The following is a 9150-nucleotide window of genomic DNA, read 5'->3' as shown; positions in this document are numbered from 1 at the left end:
ATCTGCAGGGGAGAACTGTGAAGACCTCCTTTGTATAGGGTGAGAAATTTTCTTTGAGAAAATTTTATAGTGTTTTAAAATTTTATATTTAATGTTTTAGAATATTTTAGTGCCTTGTGTTGCATGGACTGCAGCAGTAGCACAGTAGGTAAGGCATTTGCCTTGCACACAGTCAACCCGGGTTCTATTCCTCCATCCCTCTCGGAGAGCCCGGTAAGCTACTGAGGATATCCTGTCCACACGCAGAGCCTGGCAAGCTAACCGTGGCATATTTGATATGCCAAAAACAGTAACAAGAAGTCTCACAATGGAGACATTACTGGTGCCCACTCGAGCAAATCAATGAACAATGGGACGACAGTGCTACAGTGCTACAGCGTGTTTCATGGAATGATTAGAACATCACAGTCTTGTCATTTTAATTATATATTCTGGAGTTATAAACTTTCAGAAATCTCTATTCAATTTAGATTTATAATGTAAAACATATGTGTACATATTAAAAAATTAAAATATATTATTCTGGGTATGATGCCACCAATAGGTCAACTTGTACCTGCAGGGCGAGTGCATCAGCAGCCTGATGGTGCCTTCAAGCTTCCTGACATCCCAAAATTGTCGCTGTGCCTTTGGCCAGACCCCAGCAACTTGAGACCAAGTTTACCAAGAAATTAAACCGCTAAAAGTTAGGTATGTGGGAGTCACGCCTATGAACAACCTCTGGCTCAGCTATAGAAGCTCATTTATTGGCCTTATTTCAGAGACCCATAGATAAATCTTGAAAGAGATCAAAAGTCACAGTTAATTTTGGACCCGTGCATGTCTGAACAGACTAGGGTAAATCAGAGGGGGCAGGTTGGCCTGTGCCTGCCCAAGCAGAGCCCCCAGCAGCCTCTTGTTTCCATAATCCAAAATCACTGCCATCCCCCTGGCCTGACTCCACCATCTCAGGACAGACCTCACCAAGATATGATCTGCTGAAAATTCAGGTATGTGGGTTTTGTGACTGAAATTTCCAGTTTTTTATGGAGTTGGGGTGGGCTACCTCCCCCACTTCCCAACACACATGGAAACACTGGCAATCACCCCATGAACCAACTCCAGCACCACACTGTAAACTCTATTACTGGCCTTGTTTCAGAGACCCATAAATAAATCTTGAAGAGATTAAAAGCCAGAGATATAGAAGCAAGTCCTGGGAGATACCAGAGAGCCAGAGATCTCTCTGGTCCCCATACCGAGCCAGTTTTATCAGGGCACATCCATCTACTCCAGATGGAATCCTGGTGATCAAGAGCTTCCACAAGCAATGCCCAGGTATTCAGGTTCTAGGACTAAGTCTCCATGCTGTATGGCAGCAGAGGTACTGGGCTGTCTCTCCCTGGCTCCTTGCCCACTCGTTGGCCTGGATATCACCCCCACAATGTGCCTTTGGGCACTATCTTAGCACACCAAGAGCCCTGGTCCAGAGACGCCCAATTGAATCCCAAAATGGATTAGTGCCCTACAGAAATGTCTCTGGAACCAAACCATTTACAATCTAGGATTTCAGAAGTACATGTCTGCAGCACCCAAGATATTCAAAATGAGCAATGGACAAAAAATGATTTAGCATCTGCCCCTGACAGGCAGGCTTAAATAGTGGTGGGAAAATTTGAGTAAAATACAATGCCCAATAATAGAGAGAGAGTATTGGGGAAATTGCCTGCCATAGAGGCAGGGTGAGGACTGGGATGAGGGGGAGGGGGCGACATACTGGGGACACTGATGGTGGAAAGTGCACTGGTGGAGGGATGGGTGTTTGATCATTGTATGCCTAAATCTCGAACATGAATGCTTTGTCGTTGTATCTCACAGTGATTCAATTAAAAATAAAAAAGGTAATGTGGAGTTCATGCCCAATTCAATCAGCTTAATCAATGGCTGAATAAATAGCTGTACTCCTACATTAAAAATAAATAAATAAATAAATAAATAAAATATATTATGACTACTAAAAATGAAGCAACTTTGACTAGATCTTGATTTTACTTCCTAAAAATAGCACATTTCCCTTTTTAAAAAATGGTCACTACCTCACTCTTTGGGAAGTTCTTCACTTCCCATAGTTTCTTTAGCCACTTATCAAGTGTCACCAAGACATATATTTAAACTCCAGGTTGATTTCTCCTGCCAAAAAATCACACACATACATACATACACACACACACACACACACACACACACACACACACACACACACACGAATCCTTTTTTACTCCAGGATAATGTTTTATCAATACAGTTTCTTGCAAACACAGCAAACTTCATTTATTTGATTCCAGTTCATTTCTATGTGCCAATAGTCACATCCATAGTTCATTTCTAGAGATAGAATTAATTTGCTATTTGTTTTGCTTGTTTTGCTTTCTAGTCACTATGCTATACCCACGTCCAATATAATTGTGTGTTCTATGGCCAATCAAGATTTGAGGATACCACGTTAATCTCTTGCTGAGCCATTTTACTCAATTTAGTTGATTTACTGAATGTTCCCTTAAGCTACCCATGCGTTTTAGCAATGAGTATAATAAACGAGCACTTGGTTTGATCCTTAATATATATGGTTGAATTTTAACATCCATGTGATTTTATATTTATTAGTTTGGATTGTAAAATTGGCACTTTATCTAATCCTGCAAGTTTCTGAATTTTTGGACTTAGTCTGTTCCCTTTAATTTCTGTTTATAAGGATATAAATTATTTTCCAAACTTATTTCTATCATGACACCTTGTCAACTACAAACAAGAAAAGCTAGATTAATACTTCTAGTGCTTTCCTTAAAAATTAATTTGATTTATGCTTTTTCTCTCAAGCTATTTCACATAAAATTTCCCCAAAATGTTTGACCAGTTATATATGGTTTTTCTATCCTTGAAGTTTCAAATAACCATTTTTAAAATGTTGTTCTCAAATACCTATGTCAATATCAAATATTTTAGACTTTTGTATAATAATAGTCCCTACTTTTGATTTTTTTATTTGATTTTATTTCATACTTTTATATGGTAACTTTGATTGTATTATGGTAACAAATTTGGTAGCAAATTCCCAGTTTCTTAGAACAATGGTCTCTATTTCTTTGATTCTGTGCTCAAAAGGTGCTACCTGTGATGTTTTGGGGACCATGCAGTGCCAGAGATTGCAAGACAAGCACCTCAACCTCTGTTCTATATTTCTGGTCCCAACAGTGGCCAATTTCTTATTTGGTATATATTCATTATAAGCAAGCTATACAGGGGTTTGAATTCTATGCCATTCTGATTAAAGAACCTTCACTGAGGGAAATACATTTCCCTGTTTCCACCAGAAATGTAGGGGAAAAAACAAATGGTAAATTGGGGGCCTAGTCAAAACCATTGGCTCTTACTACTTCTATCTAGAAATGGCTTGAATCACCTGTTCAAATTTCAGACTCTGTATCTGGAAATATTCAGTGAGCAGAATTAAAAAATCTTTCGGCTGCTAAAATGCATATACTTTATAAGAATGAAAGATCTGTATTGTTCAGAAATCTTCCACTTCACAAGTACTTTATTATACAGAACTAATTGTGTTTTGTGGAAGAATTCTTTCTATAAGCGTATGTATTTCCTTTTGAAAGCTGCCATTCTCTTGAAGAGGAGCACTTATAGGACAGAGTTAAATCCATCTTTAGACTTCAATATATTCTTAATCCATTCATAAAGATTTTGTTAAGACCTCAAAAAATATAGGCTACTTAGCAAAAATAACCTAGAAAATCAAAAAATAGGAAGGTTCACACTTCCCAGTTTCCAAAGTTACTGCAAAGCAGTGAAAATTAAGATTGTGGGCCAAAGATAACATAGAGGAGGTAAGTCATTTGCCTTGCGTACTGCCAACACCTGTTCCATCACCAGCACCACATATGGTCCCCCAAGCAACCCAGAGATCACTCTTTAGTACAAGAACCAAAACTAGGCCCCTAAGCGCTATCAGGGGTGACCAATATGCATGCCTCTAATTGCCACCAAAAATTGCATATCTTTATATTTTTCCTGCCCTGACATGAAAAACGTTAAAAAAGCATTAGGTTGCATCCAGTGGCTCAACCATTTTAAGGAAACCCTCATCAATATAGCGTCTATCCCTACCTCTGCCATTACTCTCTCAGACATTCTTTCATTTTCTTAGTCTCCAGCTCCCCTCCCTTTCCCTTTTCCTTTTGCTGTTTTTGAAGATGAAGAAGATTATGATGATGATATTATTATTATTACTATTATTTCAATGACTGAGTGTTGCACACTTGGTGGCTATGGTTCTCGGTGATGAGCAAAGGTGTGTAGGGGAGAGGATAAGGAGAGGGTTGTAGGGTCATAAAATTACAGAGTTGACCACAGTGTTCGCTAAGGTTTGCAGCCCTTCTAATTTCAGTTTTGGGAATGCAAACTGCAGATCTGCCAGAATCAGAGAAAGTGGCCAGTATCACACTCAGCCTGTGTAAAGCATCAACAATTTGAACTCATGACCATTTGCTCACAAGACAAGTGCTTTAAGCCACTGTGCTCTCTCTCCAGACTCTCCAGGCCTTCGTGTTTATAGCTACCAGTCTAGTTCTGAATCCTGTGCAACCTCAGATCACAGTCTCCACTCCTAGACTGCAATATCTTGCTTGGGAATGTAACCAAACTATGACAAAAGGGAGCTCAATTCTTCCATATCTTAAATCTAGAGTCAGAGGGGATGCATTCCTTTTTAAGAAGAGTAAAATTATCTCTTGGTAAGTGAACCATGTTCTTCATAAATGTATATGTTAAAGCCAGAACCCAAAGTGACTGCATCTAGAGGTTAAGTCTTTGGGGAAGTAATTAAGGTCAAATCAGGGCATAAAGAAGGGACTCTCATCTGACACTAACGGTATCCTAGGAAAAGAAAGAAACACCTTAATCTTTCTCTTTCCACTCTCTCCTTTGTCTCATCTCCCATGCCTCTTCTTTCACATGTGAGTCATAGAAAGAACAATATAAGCTAGGAAGAATATTCTCACAGAAACCAAACCATGCAAACACTCCAGTCCCCAGGACTGTGAGAAAATACCTATTGTTTTAGCCAACCATCTGATGGTATTTTGTTATGCCATCCTGAGTTAAGACAGAGGCATTAGTTTATTTAACAATTAATAGTAAGTCATTTTAAATAACTTTTCCAGTGAACTTCCTGATTTCAAGATCTCTTTTCAACTTACTATGTCAAGCTACGCCAGATGAATCTCCCCAAAGCAACATGAGTGTCCATCATACTCTTCAGCTACCATATAAAATGCAGTCATCCTTTTCCGCCCCTCTCTCTCTCTCCTCTCTCTGTCTCTCTCTGTCTCTCTCTCTCTTTCTTTCTCTGTCTCTGTCTCTGTCTCTGTCTCTCTCTCTCTTTCTCTCTCTCTCTCTCTCTCTCTCCCCCCCCCTCCACTTGCATTCGGTGCTCCCGAGCCACTGTGTATGGACCGGATTGGGATGGCTCCTCCTTGTTCTCTGCTTCTGTGTGTTTCTCTCTGTAGTCTCTCCTCTGGTCTCCTCCGACCTCTCTGTGTTTGCTTCTGTGTCTTCTTCCTGCTTCTGTGTCTTCTCCTTGCTTCTGTGTCTTCTTCTCACTTCTGTGTCTTCCTCTCTCTTCCACTTCTGTGTCTTCTCTCCTCTGTGTCTTCTCTGTTGCTTTTGTGTCTTCCCTCTTGCTTCTGTGTCTTCTCTCTGTCTTCCCTCTCCTGTGTCTTCTCTCTCAGTCTTAGTTTACATAGCAATCACATAGGGTGATGACAAAAAGGTGGGTTGAATATTAACAAATCAACAAAGAGGGGTAACACCATTTCTCGAGGAGATTAACAAAATCTCATCTAAGGAGATTACTCCAGATTATAGGAGATCTGCTGAAGGGCGGGGTCCCATTCAGGATGTGTCACTTTCTTCTTTCCTCAGCTAGTTATCCACTTAAATAGTTACAATAAATTTACTTCTAATATTTCTAGCAATGTCATTCTGTATGAGCACAGTAAGATATATATCAGACTTAAAATTTGGTTCTTCCTGAGGACATTCACTATATATTCCAGACCACAGTCCTCAGGTCAGGTTAGTCTTCCTAACCCCAGCAGGGTCCTAGTCTCGTCGTTACTTTTGGATCATAACAGCATTTATCTATGACCATGTTATCAACTTATAGTTGAGTATTGTGGTGCTTTGGCCTGGCCCATTTTGATGCCAGTGTAGCTCACAGCTTGCCCTGGGTCCTTTACGTCCCTCGTTGAGACCCTGCTTTTGGGGTGCTAGGAACTAAGGGCAACTGAGTTGAGGAAGCAAATGCCCATGAGTAAATATTATTAAGTCAATCAGCCCCCAAGTTACAAAGCATAATATTAACTGTCTTCCTGTGTTCATACAGAAAGGACATTGTTTTAAGGTAAACTAAGTTCCCTGCAGCAAGGCTAAAACAACAAACGCGATGTTATCCTACAGATCTCTCTTCAACATATATGCGGTCTTACCTTTTACTACTAGCTTACACACCTTATATTATAAACTTTATATGTTATGCCCTATTTATCACTATCCAAATATACCTTTTGTTTTCTTGGCTTTCACATCATAGCAAGGATTGGTGTGAGATATGAAAAAATCCCCAGAGCAATTGAAGAACTACGTTTATTTCCTTCCCCCTTCACACCCCTCCCTATATCCTAGTCATTTTTCCAAAAGAAGCAAAAATCACCAGGAAATGAAATGAGTGGTAGTGAAGAAGAATTATATTTCCTCCTGCAAGATGCCTGCACTTTTGCACAGTGGTTAAATGTGTGCACCCTGCCATTAGCCTGCCTGGTTTCAAATCCCATTTCAGTAGTTTGTATTTTGTATAACCATAGGTGGTAATTTATTTAACCTCAATATTCCTGCTCTTCATCTGTCAAAACAGGAATAAAATTAGCCCAAAGGCAATGAATCAAAGCAATCTACAGTTAAGGCAAGGTTAAGCCACCTGCTCCAGGTTTGCAATTTTATAAAATCAGATAATTTTGTCAATGACTTCAGGACTAAAACTTACTGACCCCTTTGATGAGCTCCCCTGAGAAACATAGCTGCAAGTAGACTTTGAAACTATAGAGAATTTGGATTCAAATGCCTGATTTTGTGAGCAAACTGTGTAAGTTGGAATCAAATATTCAATCTGTACTCCTGAACTTTATTTCTCTTACATGGAAATGAGAAAAACAACAGCAATCCAAAAGGACTGAGGTGAGGATAAAAAGTGAAATAGCCAATGTAAATACATTGCACGTTTCAAAAAGAATTCCCTTTTCTCCCCTCCTTATCAAGTACAGAAACAAGAAAAAACTAATCCTCCTAATTCCTAAGCTTTATTTTTTAGCCCTAGCAGTATTATTATTCAAAATTTTGCCATATTCTGTGCTTTCTAAGCATTTATTTTCTAACACAGTATTTCATTAGGCTCATGCTTTTAAGAAGCAATGTAAATTAGCTAACATACCTCTCTGCTTTCTTTTCAGTAAACTAATTCTCACTGAATTATAATAAATAAATAACACTGTATTTCTTGCAATAGTTTATGATCTGTGATCATGACTACATATTGTTATGCCAAAAAATAGTCTACTGATTTTCTTCTCAAGGCAATATTAATTTGAACTCAACAATTGTTCTTTATCTAAATGTCAAGTTAAAACTAGAATTAAAATCATTTGTGCCAATACTGACTAGTAATATAATCTATTTTGTTTTTAAATGGACTTAAAATTAATAATAGTCATCTAGTTTTTTCTTCTCTATGAAATAATGTACTGTCATTCTCCATTAGGTCCTTTGCTCTATTTGCCTATGATAAGAAAACAAAAAGAAGAGGACATTTCATGTTAAGAGTCATTTTACTTCAATATGAAAAACATCTATAAATTTATTCATGACTATTAGACACTGTGGGATTCTTCATAAAAAAGAGGGGATATGTCATTATATAATAATGATAAACTGCAAATGCTTCTATAAATTATTTTTCTAGAGTAATTCAAATTAATGGTCTCCATCTAGAAAAATCATATGAGGTTTCTACATGGTAAACAACTGTCAGTAATTAGGGTTTTTCACAGCTATTTTATTGCTGTTTTATATATGCTCCCTTAGGTGTTTATAAAAAACATTTACTGAATTTTATTTTCCTTTTAATAAGCTATAAGCTCTTGAGTTTCTGCTTCTAAACATCTATTCAAAACTCAGTTACTATCTACAAATTAAGTTTTACTATCACTCAGAAAATAGCTATAAATTGAAAACCTCTGGGATCACATTATGTGTAATGTATTTAATCAATGAATACTTGCGTATCTGTTAAGTGCAGACACCGTTGGGCCCTGAAATTACAGTTGTGAGCAAAGCAGACAGAGATCTTTGACTAGTGGACACATGGAAAACCTCAGTGCTTCAAATAAAGTGTGCACAACGGGTTAGTAGATGCATACAGGAAGTTTTTGTGGTCATCATAAGTGGTAAATCATGGTCATTTGTCAAGAGAAGTGATAATAGGAAAAGAGCAAGAACTTGAAGACTGGCTGATAATCACATCTTGTTTTTGTTTTCTCTTAAGTTTTTGTATTTTCAGAACATTTTTTAGATTCAAATAAAAACTTCACGGATATGTACAGAGAATTCCTGTTTATGTCTTTCCCCATACTTATATAACTTTTTCCATTTCCCCCATCAAAGTGACACATATATTAGAATTAGTGGAATGCATTACAAAAGTTATCTATAACCTACTCATAAATTATCCAAAATTTATAATTTATGTTATGGTTCATTCTTGGTGTTCATTCGATGAGTTTTTCAACTGTGCTCTACAGCATGATTTCTTTTGGGTTGTTTTGACAGGCTAGAACTGAAACCAAGTTCTATGTGATGCCAAATTACAAGATTCTTTCCCTATTTTGTGATTTTGTGGTTTCTTACATTGAGACATTATGATTATGTGTGTGTGTGTGTTGAGCCAGTACTCAGGTGTAGGATAACATTGAGTTTGTCCTTTTAGCCTTGCCGCAGGGAACTTAGTTTACCTTAAAACAATGTCCTTTCTGTATGGACACATGATGACAG

This window comes from Sorex araneus, chromosome 1 (genome assembly GCF_027595985.1).
Source record: "Sorex araneus isolate mSorAra2 chromosome 1, mSorAra2.pri, whole genome shotgun sequence".
In the NCBI taxonomy this organism is placed as follows: Eukaryota; Metazoa; Chordata; class Mammalia; order Eulipotyphla; family Soricidae; genus Sorex; species Sorex araneus.
This window is presented reverse-complemented; position numbering follows the sequence as displayed.